The sequence below is a fragment of the Thermobia domestica genome, chromosome 4 (genome assembly GCF_964235325.1).
Source record: "Thermobia domestica chromosome 4, izTheDome1.hap1.1, whole genome shotgun sequence".
Lineage (NCBI taxonomy): Eukaryota > Metazoa > Arthropoda > Insecta > Zygentoma > Lepismatidae > Thermobia > Thermobia domestica.
The window spans coordinates 55,894,718-55,917,096 of record NC_137457.1 but is presented as its reverse complement, the minus strand read 5'-3'; the positions used below and the strand labels follow the sequence as shown (position 1 = coordinate 55,917,096).

At 33.1% G+C, this 22,379-nt stretch overlaps 1 long non-coding RNA gene across 9 annotated transcripts in view; it reads right to left on the bottom strand.

The window, feature by feature from the left end:
- LOC145683311 (uncharacterized) overlaps positions 1-22,379 on the bottom strand; it is a 621,166-nt gene that overhangs the window by 98,244 nt on the left and 500,543 nt on the right. For all 9 annotated transcript variants that reach the window (XR_014131013.1, XR_014131019.1, XR_014131017.1 and 6 more), the window contains one exon: positions 10,997-11,020. This is a non-coding gene — a long non-coding RNA (uncharacterized LOC145683311). The remainder of the gene's footprint in view (positions 1-10,996; positions 11,021-22,379) is intronic.

Below are 22,379 nucleotides of genomic sequence, written 5' to 3'. Positions count from 1 at the left end.
ATTTACCTTTAATTTATCTTATTTATAAATCAAATTATTTAACCCTTGTCCGCATGGTTCAGTAAATATACGCTAATGGATATGCAGGGCATCCGAGGCCCTGTATGGTATTTAAAGGGTTCTATTTGGAATTTGATGCAAATTACTACTTGCAGCCCTATAATAGCTTAATTTATCACACAATAGACCAACAATTGGCATATTCATAAGTATACAAGTTTTAAAACAACGTTTACAATTATTTTATATTTATTACAATTAGTAGAAAATACAAAAAAAAACACTAACAAAATATTTTCTTCAAATATACTTTTCTCAGTTTACTCATACACTTCATAATTTTCTAGTTTATTTTAAAATTGTAAACACACCTGTGTGAAATGGTACTATAATCGTCAAAAGAACAATATTTGTATAATTTCTGACATTCTTGTATTCAAATGACATCATTGTTTAGCAGTTTTGAGGAAAAATTGATCTACAAAATGCATGAATAGCAAATCATTTTATGTGTTCTTTCCAAATGCTTTTGCCACACTAGCAGCATACCAACGCTCTCTTTCTAGGAATACTGTATGGACAAAATTCATATTATCTTATTTTCTCTCCTGATTATTCCTTTTCAATTCCGTATATCTTCAAAACACTAATTGTTGCTAGTGGCAAGTTGGGTATTTGTAATCTTAGAATCACCTGGTTTCTCATTAAATTTTCTTCCAGTTCCTGCAAGAATAATGGACGATCGTCTTTCTTGTTTTCATAGAAATTTTGATTCTGCATCCTGAAAAGAATGTGACTATTTATCTGCCACATCCATCATATTTGACCAGAGAGCAAAGGGTCACCTTCTAGCTTGTCTTTTGCAGGTATAGTCTCTAACGTCCTAACCCATAACATCATATCCACATTTAGTTTTGTTGTAATAGTTTATAATCACTGGCTTTCTTTTGGTGCTATTTTCATCAACTGCCTTATCATGATGCATGTTGGTTATCAAAATCACTGTCTTCTTTTGATTTGGTACTTAGCTGACCATAGTTACATTTTGCTTGAATGCAAACATTGATGAACCTACTCCTCAAAGAGATGAGGCTCTCATTTCAACTGGATTGTCGCGTTTGTTTCTCCTTAGTGTTCCCATAACCGTATGTCATTGTTGTAGCATATACTCTGCTAGATCAACACTATCAAGAACATTATCCATAGTAATATTTCGTGAAGTTCCAGAAACGGTTTTGCAGAGGTGTTTTATCACATTGTTCCCAGATTTCTTTTCAACTGGTTTCTTTTGGTTTTCTTTCTGTGTATACAAAACCATCGACTGTATATGATGATTGAGCGCCGCATAACCAAAATATTTCTATTACGTATCTTCAAGATTTTCGAGGCGTGTCAATATACGTGTCAATGAACCCACACCTACCTCGAAGTGGCATTAGCTGTTGATCTACAGTAAGTTCTTCACACGGAACAATCACTTTTGTACTGTTTCATAGAAATATTTCCTACACAAAACGAATAGGTGCCAGCATATCATTTTCAAGAAAGATTTGCCTTGTACATTTGTCAATCGTAAGGCTTTCTTTATGTCTTCAAACCTGTTGACAGACATAATGCCTTTGAACATTGGTTTGACTTCATAGAGGTGAACAGTTCAGTGATTGGCACATCTCAGCTTTTTCTCTACTCGTACTAGTAGCAAAATGCCAAGAAAAGCATTCATTTAGTCCAGACTATCATTTTTCCACTCTTTTCGTTTCAATGTTGCAATCCTTCTTCCCTCAAGTTTTCTATAGTATAAAATTCCATTCTAGATTTCCTTTGAAATGAAACAGTCAAACGTATCTTTTAGACGTATTCTTTTCACTCCCTTTGAAACACCTGGGGAAAACCGATGTGCTGATGTATGTGATGGAGTTGTTTTGTTTTTCCAAATTGTGTCCTTTGGACTAAAATGTGTATCGGTATCACTAATAGCTTCATTCCCACTGGTGCTTTCAGAGCGTGATGACGTATCGAAATGTTCATCACCTACACTTACACCTACACTTCCTTGATGAACTGTATTATTGAATTCTTCATCCTCAGATTCCTCACTCTTACTGTTCGACAGTACACTATCATCAAGACACTCATTTACAAAACGGACAAAATCATCCTCACACACTCTCTTCATAGTTCATCTTCCACTAGCTGTATATGTTATTTTGCGCTGATACTAACACAAATTGCACACCAATGTAACTGGGCATTGCAAATTGCACCTAGTCACAATATAAAAGCAACGGTGGAAGATATATATATATATATATATATATATATATATATATATATATATATATATTAGAACATTATTGTATCAAGTCTGTTGCTGTAATTGTTCGAACAAAGGAAACAAGTTATCAAAAAGCTCTAATAAATGGCTGATAGATTATATAAACAATCTTATATACAAACGATTGGTAAAAGCTTGCATATATATTGCAGCGCATAAAATAAGCAATTATATATAGAACTAATTGCAAATAAGTACAATAATAATAAAAAGGGGTAATAAAACTAAATAACATATTCGATTAGGCCCAATTTTATTTACAAAATTATGTCAAATAAGTCGCATACCATTATTATTTCATTAGGTCCTCCCAGGCCCTGCATATGCATTTAAGGGGTTACTAAATTAAATCAAATATTACTGTTTTCCAGATAATGCAAAAAATATTCTAAAGCTACTCATGAATACGTAAAAGAATGTTATAAGAATACACAATTAGCAAGGCTTATTGATTGAATAGATTTGCAATAACTTTGAAAATAAAACCCCACAGGGCCTGAGAGGTCCTGCATATGCATACAAGGGTTAACTGAGAACTACAACCTAAGGAAATATACAAAGGGGTGAATGCCCGGTACAGCTTGAGAATACGGTTGTACACTATAGAAAATTAATAAATTCCTATCCAGACAAACGCAATATCATTTATTTAAATCGTGGATTACTAACAAAACACACGAACGATAACTGTAAGAATCAATGTCACGGACTCAGAAAGATCCGTTACACCTTGATTCACGTCATTCCACGTGTTTGCTTATCTTATTGCCGAAATTGACATTTCTGCAATGATCATTAAATAGACAAAATCTCCAGACGTGTATCTCCGTAATCTGACAGTTTTGTCACTTCCCAAAATTGTGTTCATGTTAACAAATAAATTTTACAATGACTCTTACAATAGTTCTTACTCTGCAACTTGCTTATTTGTTGTCCTTCGTCATCATAACATTACAAATTCACATGTCTGTGTTTACAACTTACATAAAGCAAAAACAATAACTTGGACAACATTACAATCTCATCATAATATTGAAATATCTTATTAATGTCTTTCTTTAATTTTATATTTTGTAATTTCTTGTTTTTTAATTCTGTTTCATCTTTTGTCTTTATTTTAACAAAATTTAATAGATTTTTGAAATATAATTTTATATAAATCTAACTCCTCATCAAAATTATCTTTTCTTTTAATTAAGTATTCAATGATGCTATACATGAGAAAGCAGTATAAAATTTGTATTATATATACTACGGGTAGACCTGTTTCTCTTATGGATAAACATTTTATGTTTAAACGAAAAAAACTCATTGAAAATAATTGTTAAATGAGGCTCATAACAAGAATCAGTTACAACATTAGTAAATATAAACACTCTAAATTGTGCTCCATCACCTAATAGGTGTTGTGTATTAACTGTTCAAATATTTATCCTGGGTCGTATACAATACGCAGTACACACAAAGCATTTTCAGGACTGTTAATTTCATCCAGTTGAATGTGCAATATTGTCTGAACAAATTGATGTAATGCTCACTTAAATGGAAGATTCTTTATAAATATAGACTGTAGATTGACTAATAGCATGTACACAAAATATATGCTTATTATTTCATTCTAATGCAAACAATCTAAGTGTTGAACATAACAATTTTAGGGGTTTAGATTGAATAGGTTTTAGGGATTGAATACAAGAACGGATAGATAAAACTGGCCTAATATATGGTTCGATATTTTATATATTTTGTCAGTGCACGTCTTCATAGTTCAAAGATAAGACATAGAACTTAATTTTAGCACGGTTTGTTTGCAAAAACACTGAATTGTCCTTGGAATTTATCAATGTACTTCTTCCCTTTTCTAGCTTTGTTATCTGCTAATTGAGGAAGGTTATTTGGTTTTAGTATGATCGAGTATTTCATGACACGGAAGACGCTAATATTAGGTAAAATTCATCCTACCAGACCATATATTGGCGGAATTATCTAAGTATTAGTTTAAATAATTTCTTATAGTAAGCTGTTAAAAATGTTAAAGAAACAAATATTTAAATAACTAGATATGGTACTTTTTAAATTGATTTTGTCCAATTCTGGTTGCACATTTTTACCTTTTGGCCCCTAAGCTCATCTCCTTTCCATATTCAGCTCGGATATTGTTAGGAGCTTTAAAATAATAGCGGGAAAGAAATTGGACTAATATACATAAATTATCATAACACCATAGTACTTGGGTTCAATGAAAGGTACTCGTGAAAGAATAATCATATTTCCTTTGCCTATTATCATATATTCTTTATTCTCCGTAATTAAAATTTGAAAGTAAGGCGTGCTTCGTAAGTAAATTCACTTTCATTAAGATATCGTGGATGTACACCTTTAATATTTATTTATTTATTTACATCTTTTCAACTTACTTTTTCTAAAGAATCTCCTTTGATTGCGAAGTATTACTATTGCCTATCGCTCTACGTTTGTATTATCGGGTAATATATATACAATAAATTGAAATTATTCACTTTTCTTATTATTGTTTTTGTTGCTAGTAGTATTAACACTAGAACGCCCGAAATCCGTTTCACCTAGATCACCCGTAAGGATCAATTTGATCCCTGGCTTCTTTTTGTACATACTTACCTTTCTACTAAACACTACCCTAGTTTTTTTTGTTCTTCACTGTGTAAAAGAAGAAACCAAGTTACAGTAAAGTTTTATTAGCAAGTTTATATATATATACATATATATATATATATATATATATATATATATATATATATATATATATATATATATATATATATATATGAACATATATTTTTGATGTGTTTACCACATAAGTACATAGTAATCATTACTTACATCTTATTACAAAAGTTATTTCGGAAGATCTGTAACTACTTCTATTTATAGTTCTGCTTACAGCTTTCCTTCGTCTTTGTTCACGAACATGGTACTCAATACTGCGCCGATATCACCGTGATTACACACATTTTCTACATTTTAAGTTACTTTACGAACACATTTTCCACAAGCTACCTTTCTGCAAGTGCTACAGTTTGGAGACGCCTTGTTTCTCTTGCAGTTTAAAACAATTTGGCAATTACGTCGTTTACGCGGTATTTCTGTATTTGAATCTGTGTCGTCTTCTGTTCTTGTGGCTTGATTTGAATCCTCAGACCGAAGCTGCAGGTATTCTGTCCAGAGTTCTTCTTCTACCCTTTGAATAAATTCCTTTCGCAATATCTTCATTCCATTGACTGCTCTGTATATTACAACTGCATTAATTACTGCAAGATCAAGTACATTATTAAAGACCGTCTTCGTGATGACACTTTCACTGTATAAGGCTTAGCCATTTTGTCTACAATGTCAACCCCGTATTTCGTTCCATTATAGTAAGCAATGGTTTCAGGAACTTTCTTATTATTGTCGATTATGTCCACTGTGTCATAAAGAGAGCTCAATACCAAAAGATTCTTACTTTTCTTACCTTGATAAAGGTCATTGTTACGTCCTTGCTTTTGAGAGTCTTTGTCGAGTACAAAGATGCTTTATCTGATTTAATTTCTTTCGGTATTTCTCTTCTACTTTTATTCACTGTCCCAACAATGGTAGATGACTTTGCTTTCAGATTTTCAGTGAGCTTTAGTGACGTAAAATAGTTGTCTGTAGTAACGTTTCTACTTTTGCCAGAAAATGGCTTCATAAGAGGCATGACAACGTACTCCGGAACTCTTTGATTTGCAGGGCGTTCTTCCTCCTTACCAACGCAAAGAAAGCCGTTCAAAATATACTTCGCATCTACATCTACAGCCAGCCAGAATTTTTGCCCATAGTTATCTGGCTTATTTGACATAAACTGCGTAATTGGACAACGAGTTTTACTAGGGAACAACTGCTCATCTATTTTAATGTTCTGTCCTGGTTTGTAGCTTGCAATGCAATTTTCAATGAACCTACACCAAACTTCAGAAACAAGAGGAAGTTTCACGAATCAATCTGTCAGCTTTAATATCAAATCTTAGGAACCTCATTATTTTGCAAAATCAATTTCTGCTCATAGTCTCGGGACAAAATGGCAATCCCCAAGACTTCGACCACATTGCATGAACCTCAATATTTTCACTGCCACTAACGCCACGAGCATACAGAATTGCTATGAAAGCTTCGAGTTCCGATAAACTTAGTGACCAAGTATTGTCCTTCAGCACAAGACGCACATCTGTTTCGTTACACTTTTTTATGTGGATAAGTATGCGTTTGTCTATGAATAAGCGCCATGCACTTGACACAGATTCACTAATTACATTTCTTCTGGCATGCGGTGTTGGCCCTGGAATTTCTCTTAGAATGTTATGAAGATATTTCTGACACGCGTTGTAACATTAGCAGGTATTTCCTTGCATAGATTATCGTCTCTAGCTGTATACTATTTCGCCGCCGCTCTGATGCCTTCAGTTGAACTCCCACGCAGTTTCCATCTTGTTCTGATCTCATTATGTATTGGAATGCCTGCAAAAAAGTCTGAGAGAAAATTCAGTGCAACTGCTTTTTATTTTACAAATAGATAATGGAAATTGATTATATTATTTTTATGAAATTATAAAATATTCATGCAAAATATATGATTGCTCCATAAAATGTTACTTCACAAGGGACCAAATAGGAAGAAATGTTATTACTTTCGCCTTGAGTAAGGATGTTTTAGCATTTATAAAATAAACTGAGACAACGCGACGAACCTGGAATCGATATATTGCATAGAAAGGACCAGTCATATCTAAGAGTTGATTACGAGTAATGTAAAAAATAATAAAATATATCAACAAACGTAATATTATTTTAGCGGCAACTCTTTACTTTGACCATAACAGTATTACGAACCAATTTAGTGGCAGACAGTCTGCTTATTTTTGTTTTGTTTTTCTGTACAATTGCGATTATTACTTGTTCTAGTACTGTACATACATGATAGGTAGCAGCTTTCTTTGTAGCATATTGCCCTTGTACTTAAAATTAAACTACACAGTTCTGCTCAAAGTAAGGATTTGAAATTTTAGCTAAACTTGATGACAGCTAAATTCAGTAATACATTATGCTTTTGGTATTACAGGAAAGTGAAATCTAAAAAAAAAACTTCCTGTTTATCCCAGTTCTATACAACGAATATTTCATCACATTTTTTCAATAGTTGTCTGAAAGTATTATTTTCTTTTATTGCCTTGTAGAGAATTGAAACACATGTTGAATAAAACAGACTGAGATAAAATGTACTCACCTTCGGTAGTTTCTTCTTCTTCTGCAAGACTAACTTCTTCAGAAGATTGCTCACTATGATAAGTATCCCATTCCAAATTGTCTTCTGAGTTCAATGACATTTCATCCAAAATCAGATTCGTCTTCGGATATTCTTTGAAGTTCTTAAAGAACTTCATGCGGATTTAATTGTTTACTTTGTGCCATTTTCGTAGATGCTTCTTCACTATAAAATTACTTAATTCACAGATTTTATTTGTCACACTTTCGAACGAAGTGTCAACTGCTGCATTGTGTCAAACACGTTGCCACGTGACTATCACGTAATGACAAATGGCGCTATGACTGCACATTCAACTCAATTGTGCCTAACATATGTCCTGTTACCGGGAAGGGAGGATTTCGTAAAGTTTGGTTTGACATATTAAATCATTTTAACTAAAAGCTGCTCACGGAAAAGCAAAATAATGTAGTTGATGCGAGGAAGTATAATAATATGTTAACTCCAGGATCAATTCTATCCCCTGGGCAAATCGGTCGATATCAGATTATTAAAATGCACAACAACAATATCATTTTTTTTCACTATGCGACATCAACAATTTAGGAAAAGTCAGGTAATGCCACCTTTCAATTCCTTCAATTATGGTAGATATGAAAAAATGTATTTCGTCAAAATATCAAATTGATCCCTTTGGGCGTTCTAGTATTAATATCGGGTCGAACAATATGTTTAGCTGAAAAACAAATAACTTTCCTTGAGGTAGTAAATTTAAAGTAAAACTCTATCCGTATAAACACTTATAGCTTTCATTAACATTTAAAATTAGAAAATTTAATCATTGTAGTTCATTGAAGTATAGTTTAAAATTGCAATCATTTTTATATCTGTCATTTCCGGAAGTGAATCAAATACTCACTTTGCGTGATCGGATCTGGATTAATGTATATTTAAATTTTTAGTTTGAAAGGCGATAGCTATAATTTATGAAAACCCTGAGATGTCTTACGAGTTTAGAGGAATCACCGCGCACGCGCTGTTATGTTAAAATATGTCCTAGATTTAATGTTTATACATTTTACAAATTTTGAAGACACTATTTGTTTTTATTAAGCTTTTGTTGCAGACAGTAACAGCAGTTAGTATTCATTACATAGTGTTAACTTTCTTTTCGATTTCAGGAAGGCACAGAGCCTGGGTTATAGCTAGCAACGCTCGCTGATCAAGTAGCGTCGTATAGTAGTTAATAGTTTGTTTAACTTGCACCATTTGTTACTCACTCTCCCGTATCTTGTTACCTTTATGCGAGTGAGCATGATGTTTATACATCCAAGCAAGGAGCCCGACGTTAGAACAGCAAAACTCATATATGTGCCGGGTGTTTCAAAACAACACTGAAGAGGTTTCGGAGATTATTTCTGACATCAAGGAAGGCAAAAGGCTGAGTGCACATATGCTTCCTTTCGGAGTTATAGGATGCCAAAAAAAATAATAAATAAATAAATAAAATAAGCTTCGAATCTCCATAGCTCCAATGCTATGGGATCCATCCTGTATATTCATTGTGCCAAGTGTAAAATATGATTTGATTTTGAGATTTGTTATACAGTCTATTGCAACAAAAGAAGAATATTCCTAGAATCTTTTACAACAATTAGATTACCTCGTGTCAATATGCTACTCTATATCAATGGCATATTTTCCATAGTTGAATTCAACATAAGCGATGTTTCTAGCAATTTGTTCATTTAAGTAGTGTTTAAATGCCCATATAATACCTACAATGAATACCCGAATGATAGTTAAAATGCACAAACACAACTCATGCGTTTTCTTCTACCTGTTTACAAATTTTCTCCTGTTTTTTTTTCTTTTGAAAAAGTGCACATTTGATGAGTTTCTCCTTAAAAGTTGGACGATCTACCCATTCCTCAAAATCGAGCAACTGCTTGAATTCAAAACTTATCTAATTCCTTTGCCTTACAATCTCAAACTTCTATTAAAATACTTCTACTAATTAAAATTCAGCTTATAGTGCGATTCAGTTTTACTCAATCAGAGTTAAATAATCTATTTTATAGCTAGGAAAACATTAATTTATAATGCAAGATATACGAGTCAATTATATAAAAGCTATATATGTGACTCATAACTACATATTCCAAAGTGAAATCCAATAGGCTGTGTTATACTGGTAGATCGTAACACCTAACATGAAACACGTAAAACAAAGAAGACCTAGAAGTTTTATAGATATCTAATATGGTTCTTTATTTCAAAATAGAATCAGATTTATATTTATAAAGAATAATAGAAAATCTACATATTATATTGTTCAAAAGTTTAAGAGATTTTCCAAGGGACAGGCAATGTATAAATTACTAAAAGTATCTAAGCGAAAGAAAAGTTCGTATGAAAGAAAGTGGGATAACCAAAATTATTTAGTGAATGTACTTTATAAGCTCTCCTGTCTTTAATTATACAAACAGCTCTGAGTGCAAAATAATCTCATATAAATATGTAGAACAACATCTCTCTCTCTCTCTCTCTCTCTGTATACTGTTATTGTAATATATTGTAATTGAAATTATTGTTCACTTTTCTTATTATTGATTTTGTTGTTAGTAGTATTAATATCGGGGCGAACAATATGCTTAGCTCAAAAAAAATTCTTGAGTTACTAAATTTAAAGAAAAAATTATCAGTTTAAACACTTTTAGCTTTCATTAGCATTTCAAATTAGAAAATTTAATCATTGTAGTTCATTGAAATACAGTTCAAAATTTTAATCATTTTTATCTCTGTCATTTTCGGAAGTGAAGTAATACTCACTTTGTGTGATCGTATCTTGATTAATGTGTGTTTAAATTTTTAGTTTGCAAGACAATATCGATAATTTGTGACAACTTTGAGATGCCTTGCGAGATTAGAGGAATCGCTGCGCTATTATGTAAAAATATGTCTTAGATTTAATTTTTACTGCTTTTATAATTTTTGAAGAACTATTTGTCTTACTGTATATAAACATTATATATACAATACCGAATGTTTTTACTTATATATATTTAATGAAATATGATAATCCTTTAGATTTACTTTACGAAGTTAAAGATATAACCATATCCGAATGATAAGGCGTAATAAATAATAAAAGAAGAATTACATGTATCAAAACAATATATTAAAAGAATGAACCTTGCATTTTAATCTAGAATAACAAATTGCGTAATCATTCGAACTTGAGAAGTATGAAGGGCTTTTTTTTCTTTTTTTCGTTAGATATCTATATTATCTGAAACTACATAGTTATCAGTCGAACGGAATATCGCGTTTGTTGTCGTCTATATTCCTATGGTGTAGTTATCATATCCATGCAAGAGAAAGTGTACTTAAACAATTCTTACCTGACTTTCCTTTATGGCGACGACCTGAAATTGTGAAAATTGTACACTTAGTAGAGCTGTTTTTTACGTGGAACTTATCAAATATATAATATTTGAATATATTGATAACAAAATAAGTACGATAACAAGATGAGCTTTGTTTTCTTTTAATGTTGATTACATCCATTTAATTGTATTATTAACTTTCGTGAAGTGAGTTAATTTATTTTGGACATATAGTAATATTAAAGTAGAATCTAATAAACTACCATTATATCTTCAAAACAGAACATGTTAGTAGCATTTTCCAAACAATAAAATCTTAACATTATGAATTAAACATACTAGGCTCCTGTAATAAAGGTCACTGTTGACATATAAATGCCAAACAATGATACTATCACAATCACTCATAATTGTATATTTCTTGATGTGAATCATACGAAGAAGCAGGGTCAAAGTGTGTAAATTTCTGGCCATTCTCTGATTTGTTGGTGCAGTAGTGCTGACAATGAAATCAATATTTCAAGTTCCAAATTACTATTTGAATATTTCCTTCCTGAGCAAAATAAATTTAGTTTTGAGCTAATAGTCAACATATTTTAAGCTTTAAGATAAAATCAGGTTCCAAGCGCGAATGCTAAAACATGTTTCGGAATCTTAGAAGATATTTACAATCCATGTGTGTCACTTAATGTTTATAATCGTAATATGGGTACAGTAAAATAACAAACTTTTGCATTACACTTGTATGTCATATCGACTCAGCCCCTCCAAAAACCGCTATATTACATTAGTGTTAAAAATTAGCTATGCCGTGCAAATAAGCCTCAAAGCTGGCACGCAGTGGTCTTATAATGTGGTAATTGAATATTCCATTCTTTCGCCACAAAAATGAAAAAAATATAGAAAAGCTTCATGTTCTATCCAGGTGCGTATTGATTTTCTATGTCCTTATAAAAACACAAAAAAGTTAAACCGACATGTACTATGTAAATACGAAAAATAGTAATACAATATTGTTGAAGCAAACTACATATAATATATGAACAGTAAATATGAGCACCTTTAATAATATGCGTGTAGGTTAAAAAGTAATTAGCATATATAAACTTCACAATGAAACATGTCCACTATTCCATGTGGATATATTTCAGCCAAAAGCATAAGGATGAAAATGCTCCTTAGTTCAATAGTAGAACGTTAACAGTATTGAAAGATAACACATTGGTTCATGTACTTTGAATAAACTATTTCTATACGATTCAATTTTTAACTAATACACACAATAATACATACGTTAAGTTTACACCTGATTTCTTTCCTCTTACGCCACTTCCAAAGTGGAAAATGTGTCCCGAAATAAAGTGCTTTGAGTTTCATTCATTTGTTGTCACAGTTTTGTGATCCTAGTCCAGGCTTAGCAATATCTGGAGAATGTCAAGTATTTCATCTTTTATGACATTAAAGTAATATCTTTTCCTTCCTCACCTCAACAATAATACTGTGGGAAAATAAAAATTTTTAAAAGTTTTCTCTTTCTTGGAGGAACTCTTTTATGCTTTGATACGGTTTCTTTTCGTATTCCATCTAGATATATTCTATCACTGGTGTTGATCGTTCTGGCTTTCCTTCTGTTTTTCCCTCCATCCACACGGTGATCCAGTCATAGTGCCGAATCAGATTCCAAAAATTGCTGTCTCTTCCTTTCTATATCATCTACATCAGCGGTCGTTCTTAGTTAGCGTCCTTTAGTACTTATTCATACCTTTTCCTTTCGGACCATGAGATGCGCAACATTCAGCGCTAATAGTCACTTTAAAATGCTACAGCTTTTGTATGTCAGCTTTTCTCACTTTCGGCGTCCCTGGTCCGTTTCCGCGCTCCATACCATCGTCTTAATAAATCGTTTTCGAACACCTGACGACAAATTTCTTGATTTTAGCAGTCATCTTTTTGTATTACCTACATGTTTAGCCTACATTATTTTTGATCTTTCACTTCTTCCGTCCAAGAATAATAGACTACTTAAAAATGGGAAATTCATAGGGTCTTCAATTTTATCTTACTTAAGCCAAAAATTTGTCTCTTTCTGTCCTGCTCTTGTTCTCTTTATCATTTTCGTTTATTTCTTATTTATTTCAATTTTGCATGTTTTTTTGTGACTGTTCAGGTATGCAAGAAATAAAGCCAATCACTTGAATTAATTAAACAGTGTTTCGAGGAGAACTAAGTACTCCTTTCTTCTCTAACATCACTAATTTTTCACCCATTAGTTTTCTCACTACTAATTCGTTTTCACGACGAAGATATTTTATAAATTTAATTTCCACTTGATAATTTAAATAGTCCGTAACAAACGGGGTCAAATGTAAAAGTATCTCCCACTCTGCCAAATTTAACTCCACTCCAAACACAACTCTTTTGCCAACACGAATCACTGGCTCAAATGTATTACTATTCAGTCCAATAAAAAATTAATTTGCTTTTCATTGAATTAAGTCCATATCCCACATTTAGCATGTACTCTTTCTTGTTATCCATACTTGATGCACAAGCACTCAAAAACATGTTACTCCCATAGCAGGTCAACACGGAATAACGACACTATGCATACAGATGACTGCGAATGCATGAAGATGAGGGCCGAAGAGGAAAATTCATGTTTCATCTTGTTTGCACATGCCACCATACACTTACGATGAGTACACATGTTCAGTAAATTCAAGATCGTGCATGTTACGCCCAGATACATTAATCTTCATTCCTTTATATATTAAACAGAAATTTCCACTTTGTAAATACATTAATAATGCACCATTGTCTGCTTCCAATTTTTCAGTACAACATCCTGGTAAAATCGCTTTTATCGCCTCCTTCAAATGTCACACATGCCTTCCTACCATATACCGTTGTAATTATCTCACAGTTTACAATACGAAATGGTACTCCAATCTTCAAATCTCGAACTTTTGAAAAGGGCTCGCATTTTGATGGCGTATTAAAGTTATCTAATAAACTCATCGACGATGACATCTTTAAATATGACGTTTCTTCCTTTACAACAGCTGCTAACAGAATAATCTACACAAGCAAATACGTTCCGCTTACGCTCTTCGCAGGAGGGGGTGGTTTTTGGGGGTTCAAATAACTAGCTAATACACGACAAGAACACGGAAAATGCATGTTTCGTCTTGTTTCTACATCTGGTAGGCGTCCAAGAGCATGATCATATAGCAACATATAGAAACGTTTCCACGGCCAAAATGTTTCCACGAGGATGAACTCTGGAACCTCTACTACAACGCATCACCGAGTTACGTAAATCTTTTAATTATATTCCTGACACTACGCTTGAAGGAGCAAAGTGACATTTAGCGGCGTGTCCAGGGTCGACACACGCAATGGTGTAAGTATGGTAAATCATGTATTTCATTGTATTTTATCACATCCAAGAGGATTAAACTTTCATCTACATATATAGCCAAGTTTCCCCGCAACATTAGAAGTAATCTCCGTTGTGTTTCTTTCTTAAATGGTATCTCCAGTAGCCCTAATCTAATTGCATTTTCCAAACAGACTTTTTTAATAAACTCTTAAGTGTCTGACTTCGCCACTTTCGCTATTTTTTTGTAAAATTTACTTTGTAGGAATAGTTTTACAGTTCTTTGTTTAGTTCATTTATTTCTATGCATATTCCAAGTCGGATAAAATATAATACTTTTTTTTTCACACTTATTATCAAATTCATTTTTCATTATATCTGTTGATTTTCTAACGATGCCCATTTTCTATGCAGAGAATTTCTATTCTTTTTGCAAATATTGAAGAAAATATTATTTTGGTAGCTAAGTGGACTGCGTCCAGACGTTGCTTTGGTAGAAATGTACTAGTCTTTTCGAGATTAATTTTGTCCAGTTGTATTGCAGTCCCTGAAGAGGCTCTTTTTCAGAGCTTTGAAAATTTGATTTTAAATTTGAAACCTTCTTCATGGTTATGCATACTTAATGAACACACTTGATCTTAATTTTCATTTTCTGGTGAAATATACATCAAAATTTGCACTGTTGTATTATCTTTAAGAAAAGTAAATGTACAACTATTTTTCGACCCTGGCATTCCTACGTTCCATCCGTGGAGACTATGAGAATTAAATCAATCAAATATTTACTGAGGGGAAAAAGAAAAGTCTAATCTGAATAAGATATTGCAGAGCGGAACAAGCTGTGAATACGAATAGTGCATAGTGTAAATAAAGAACGATACTGAAAGAGAAAGCCAGAAACAGCTGTTCAACGAAGCAAAAGGAGTAAAAATTGTCGAAGTAGGAAAAAAAACACACATACAACAAATACGCTGACAACTGAAAGTTCACTATGCCATGATGTTGGTATAGTGTTTAAGGTGCTCGATTACAAATGTAAAGGTCACCAGTTCGAATACCCGGCGAGGACATTTAAAAAAAGTTGTTAATAATACATACAGCTCATGAGAGATGGTAAAAGAGGTCTATTTAGTCTTTCGTAGCATTTATTATTGGTAATGTTTAGTACTAAAATACTTTTTGTCTTTGCGTATTGTTTTTATTCTTCGAATCCGAAGCTAATATCCGAACAAATACCGCCAAAATTCCTCTTATTTTGAATGTAAACGCCATTTGCAATTAGTAAAGAATAACAATTGAACGTTCCCACGTAGCTGCAAAAAGTAAAATGAAAAACATGGAAGTGGAGGGGTTCGAATCCATACTAATGGTTATTAAAAATACAATTTCTACATGCCTTACACCTCCCGACCACGTTTCTACGTTAGCAAGTAAGAGACTTGTGTTTAGGTTAGGCTTGTCAATACGTTTTGCAGAGGCCCGGTTTAGCTCTGACGCACCACAGGGGCGAGAAGAGAGCAAAACATTTTTTCTTTCTCTCTCTGTGTGTCTATTAATCTAACTATCTATATATATACAGGGTGACCGCGTGACTATGTTACAAAATTTAAGGGATTATTCCTGACACGGTAACAAGAAAAAAAGTTCAAATAAACTTTTGTCCAACGTACATAATTTCGGAGCTACAAGGTGCCGAAAGCGTGGGAAACTGACATTCAAAGCTCTATAGCTCGACTATGGTGAATGATAGAGCTAACGCGGAATGGTCACGTCAAAGACACCGAACCTGCTGTATTCAAAAATGCTTAGGTCGAGATCGTGCAATTCGTGCACAAGGGATTCCCCAAAGGAGCGTAGGGATTCCCGGATAATCTGTCAAGAAAGATGGGCCGAAAAGGATACGGATGAATAGCTGTCCCAACTGCTAGCAATAATGCGTCTCTACTAAGTCGATATCTCGCACAAGCACAAAATGGCGAACAGTTTTATACGTGCCATGTGTGGTTGCATAACGCGCACTAAATAAGAGTGGGGAAAATATGAAAGGAAAATGTGAATAATTTAGTACAAATGGTAAATACATGATAGTACACTGTCCTGTTCTTTGTACGTATAGACGCGTTTAATAAAGGGAATAATCATGAAACGTACTACAATGTTGTACAAACATCACACTATCATTGTTTTCTTTCATGTAGTTTTGTCATTGAAAGCAAGTAAAACTAAGGGGAAAAACCGGGGGATATGGGTGCTTTCATTTGATGATACGAGCCGAGGACACTTTTTACGATAGGGGGATTTTTTCGCCATCCAATGTTAATTTGACCACTGCCAGAGAACAACAGTAAAATATCCGTTTCTTATCATTAGCCGTAATGTGCGTTACCCGAACATTGAAAAAGAACAAATAAAAACAATTTATCAGGACGTTTGTTTTAGTCGCTGCTTCCGATGTTTTGCAGGATTAATTCCGAGATTTTGTCTAGAATGCTTAACATGTTGTATTGTTATCGTTTAGAAGATATTTTGTTTTCACAGACGGTGCTATCACCTGAAGTACACCACAGTTTGCAGGTTCGATCACAAGCATTTGTTCTTCCTTCTGTCGTAGAAAACAATCGAAGGTAAGGAAAGATAAGGTATTTTGGAATAATTCCGGAATTCGGAAAAAATCCTGAATTGAGAAATTTCTGATTTCGTTAACATTCCGGAATTAGAAAAAATCCGGATTGTTTCCAAAATCCGGAAAGTGAAAATTCCGCTTCCGAAAAATGATTTTATTTTGGTTAATATGAAAGATGGTGGAAATGTCTTTGACCAGGTAATAGCAACTGCTTTGAAAGAAATGGAAAGTATGAGAATTCAATCTGTCATATTGTAGTTTCGTGTGGAGAAAAAACAAACTTGTGAACAAACGGTTTAAGAACAACTCATGTTATTAATGTAAACTTTGCCGACATCATAAAACAAATAGGTAAGACATTTTGAATCGAAGAAATATAACATACAAGATTGCAAGCGGAGACAAAGAAACTTAAATAACCAGACTAAATACGAATCGTTTATCGCATAGCTATCGCGGTTATGGTCAAGGTGCTTGTGCGAATGCACGTGCATTTTTTTACTTTAGGATTTTTGATGGCGATTGATCGGCGATGACATAGTTTTCTTATATTCAGATATTTGAATACCCGGATATTTCAATATTTGAAATATCAAATCTTCAGGAATAATAATAGTAATAATAATAAACTAATAATAATAATTATTATCTGGTAGAAGATTAAAAGCTAGGAGCTAATTATCGCTCATGTCATACCATTACAAGCAGAAACGTAACATTTAAAAATAATATTTCGGTTTGGTTTAATGTTGCTCACGAAAAGAGGAATTTCTCATTTCGTTTCTAAAACAAACAAAATAACATGAGAATTAATATTTTACATTCGAGACGGGACAAGACTAACTCAAAAATTTTCGTCTCTCTTTGGAGATGAGGATCGAGACCAGACGAAAAGAATTGTAAACATTTCCCGCCTTGTCTCGATTCTCGAAATAGTGTGTATCCATTCTTTAAGTAACAATTCCTCTGTATACTGTATCTCATAAACTATTTCGTTACATTGTATTTCAGAGCTCATTGAATTATGCTCTGTGTAGATATTATTGTAGCAAAGATTTTATATTTACCTCTGCATATCCTAAAAATTAGTTTATTATATGCCTTACTGTTGCGTTATATTTAGTTATATTTATTACAGTTATTTTCCTTAAAACATACAGTAGAATACTTTCTACATGAAACTTCAATGGAACGCTTTAGTTTGAAATGTTAGTACTTGCAAACGTGCGTCTTGAAGGTACGGTAACCTTTCCCCGAAATCTCTACTTTTAAGTAAGTTTTGCCAAAATTTCAGGGCTAATTTAAAAGTTTTAATGCCATTACTATTATTATTATTATTATTATTATTATTATTATTATTATTATTATTATTATTATTATTATTATTATTATTATATAACACCGTGTATAATCTTTAAAAGATAATTGGTTTGTATCTGAATAGTAAAAGCTAATTGACAGTCGATCTCGGTCGTCGAGAAGTCTTCAGGAAGGAAGAACATCGGTTACATTATGGGTTTGAGTTCCGAAGGGGCAAGTATTCGGGCTCGAGCCAAAATTGTTAAAAGTCATAGGCTTCAGCCAAAAATGTTCAAAAGAGCTGGGAACGGGTTTAGGCTTTCCAACGGCTCGAGCGGCTCGGCTTACAGCTTATTCAGTACCGAACCGAACCGAGAAGTGAGCCGAGCCAACAGCTCACCCAACCGAGCTGATTTGAGCCATCGGCTTAGTTGAGCTGAGTCGAATCGTGCCGCTGGATTAGTTTCAACTTAGCTGGCTCGAACCGGTTCACTGAGTCGAGTAGGTGACCCATCCCAACCGAGAAAGCTCGAGGCATCGGCTCAATTGAGCTGAGTCGATGGCTCGTTCTGAGCCCGTTCAGTTCATCAGCTCAATTGGGCCGAGCCAACGGCTCATCCCAACCGAGCTGACTAGAGCTGTTGGCTCAGTTGATACGAGCCGAGCCGGTTGATATTACTACCCGGGTTGGCCTTGTTCTTGGGCTCAAGAATTCGACCGTGCAGGTCTCAGCCTTGATTTTAAGAACTACAGTATATACTTATATTGGTGATTACGACATTTGAGGCTATCTCGTAATAATAATGAAAAAGACTCTTGTCTTCTCGTTATTTAGGCGTGACGAGATACGCTAAAATTGCCCCACGAGATGCACTAAAATTACGAGACGAGATGATCCCTGTCGTGAGAAACACTAAAAGTATCCCACATTACTGTTTACATTTCTCATGGCCTTCGCTTTCCCGTATAATCATTCCATTATTTCAAAACGAGTTAAAATGAGCTGAACGAGCGAGCGAGCCAGTATCAAACTCGACTCAACTCGAAACTTGACCTCGAAAACAGCGACTTGGCTCGGAAATCAACTCAACAGAATTACCTTTGACTCGACTCGACTCGTGCTCATCCCTATTCGTATTTGTATTTTATGTTTGGAACGAACCCATAATGTTCCTGTAATGATATTTCCACCAAACTGCATGCCGAAATTAATTTATTCGATGATCTATAGACAATTTAGTGCCCATTAAAAAATTAAGTATCATACAATAGAGTAAAATTACAGAAATTATATCGTATTATACAGTAATATTACCGTGCAAGTTCAATAGTATAATAATAAAAATAATAATAATAATCTTTATTTTAGTGCCGCGAACTGCTTTTGACAAAAATACAGCACTTGGTATCAGAGTATGCGATGCCATAATAATACTACTAAAAATAAATAATAAGAAAGATAACAATAAAAAGAGGGGTATTAATATAAAACACAATGTAGCTAAAAGTTAGCTAAGCAGAAATAATTCCTTGTCAACGCAGTAAAACTTATCAAGTTTTCCATCCATCTAAAACAACAAAAAGCTAAGAACATCAGTCATAAAATTACATTTGGTTAATGTTTCTAAACGTCATTGATTAAAAACTGCCAGTCAGATCACATAAAACTTTCACATTGTTTGATACAATAAGTCTAAAATCAGCTTAAAGAATATGTCAATCTTTTTAAAATTTCACATTTCCAATTCAGAGGAACTGAAACCATGGTATTTCTTATGCTATGATTTGGCACTTTAAAACCTATGTTTTGTAAACAATATTCACTGATATAAATGTTATCTAGTATTTTTTGCATGCATACTCTGTCGAAATTTTTTCGTCTATTCATAAGGCTTTCTAAACCCCAACAATCAGTCCAATATTCATAACTATGTGAGTAATAGCTCATTTTCATTTTAAAACATAGAAGTCGAATAAAACATTTTTGCACAGATTCAATCATGTTTGTCAAAGTTTTAGAAATGCTGTTCCAAATTACCGAACCAAATTCTAATTTTGGTCTTACAAGTAATTTATATAGAAATACATACGTTTTATCTCTTTGAAATACAGGCCACTGTTTAAAAATAAAACCTATTATCCTTCTGGTACCTTGTACAGTACAATTTATATGACTAGAAAACTTTAACTGACTGTCAAATGTAATACCTAGGTCTTTAATAATGCTTACTTTCTCAATTTGTACACCATTGACCTCATATTTACTGACATAATATTGAGTTTTATTGGCGTATGTCATAAATTTTGTTTTCTTATCATTAATTTTTAGAAAATTATTTCTACACCACGTGTTTACTGCACTTGTTGCAGTAAATAATTATCGAACTCATTGTTGACTAATCTGAACAACTTCATATCGTCAGCGTATAGGAGAATTTTAGAGTATTTTATTTTTTCTCTCAGGTCATTTAAAAATAAAGAAAATAAGAGAGGGCCCAAGGGCGACCCTTGTGGTATTCCGTTTTTTACATAGCCTACACTAGAATGTATAGGTCCGATTTTAACTTTGTAAGTTCTGTTTGACAGATAGCTTTCAAACCAGCGAATGTACAAAGGTGACAAACCAATATTTGTTAACTTGCTAATGAGATAGTTATGACTGACAGAGTCAAAAGCTTTTGATATATCTATGTATATTACATCGACTTGCAATTTATTTTTCAGTGCGTTATAGGTAAAGTCTGTAAAATGAATTACATTTGTTACAATTGACTTGCCCTTATAAAAACCATGTTGGGACTCATTTAAGATATGTCTTACATTAAAATATATGTGTTTATGGACAATTAGTTCAAATATCTTCGAGAATGCATTGACAAGAGTTCTTGGCCTTTAGGTGCTTGCAATCTGTCTATCACCTGATTTATACACCGAAACAACATATACTTGCTTCCACATTGAAGGATATACACCTGTACGTAATGAAACGTTACATATATTTGCCAAACTAGTTGAAAGTTCAGTTGCACAAGCTTTTATTAAATAATAAGGAATATTATATGGACCTGGAGTAGTGTTCGGTTTAATTAGTTTAATTGCATCCATTACATCTAAATCAGTAACGGTAGGAATTCCGATTAGAGCACTATTACTAACGATATTCTCAGGCAATACCTCTTGACCTACTTCTAAGTTAAAAGCTTCATAAAATGCAATCTTAAATGCCTCAGCAATTTCGACAGTGTCTTGAATTAGCATACCATTACAATTTATTTGCTTCGGTACTTGTTTACAATCAGACTTTTTAAAAACGTTCCAAAAATATGAGCTGTTCTTATAAATACTATTTTCTAAACCACAATAATAAGATTTTCTTGCTTCAATGTATTTCTTTTTCACAAGTTTCCTTAGGTTTGAATATCTCTGATACCATACGTCATCATTTGTTCTTTTGGCTTTAACAAAATATATAGTTTTTTTTGTTTATTAATGCTTTCAATTCTCGCGTCATCCATGGATCCTTATATTTTTGTTTACAACCAATTGACTTCTTAGGTACATGCTCGTTAAATACAGAATAAATTAAATTATATAAATGGTCACTGGTTTCATTGACACTATTACTGCAATTATTTATTAAGTCAATTTCTCTAATGCCCTTGTAAATACCTAGGAAATTTGCTTGTTTGAAATTATATGTATCGTACTGAGGAACGGGACAATATTTGCCACTATCTATAATTTTCCACTCAAACATGAATGGAGGATGACTTTAATAATAACAATAATAATAATAATAATAATAATAATAATAATAATAATAATAATAATAATAATAATAATAATAATAATAATAATAATAATTTTCATCGCTCCTGCGCGGAAACCGAGAATTAAATCAATCACATGTGTAGTCAAGGTAAGGGGAAAAGCCTTAACTGAATAAGACAATGAAGCGGGTCACAAGATGGGAATAAAAATAGTGCATGGTGTAAATAAAGGACGACACCGAAAGAGAAATCCAGAAACATCAGGTAAACGGAGAAAAAAGAGTAGAATTTTTTGAATTGAAACATAAAATACAAATACGAATAGGG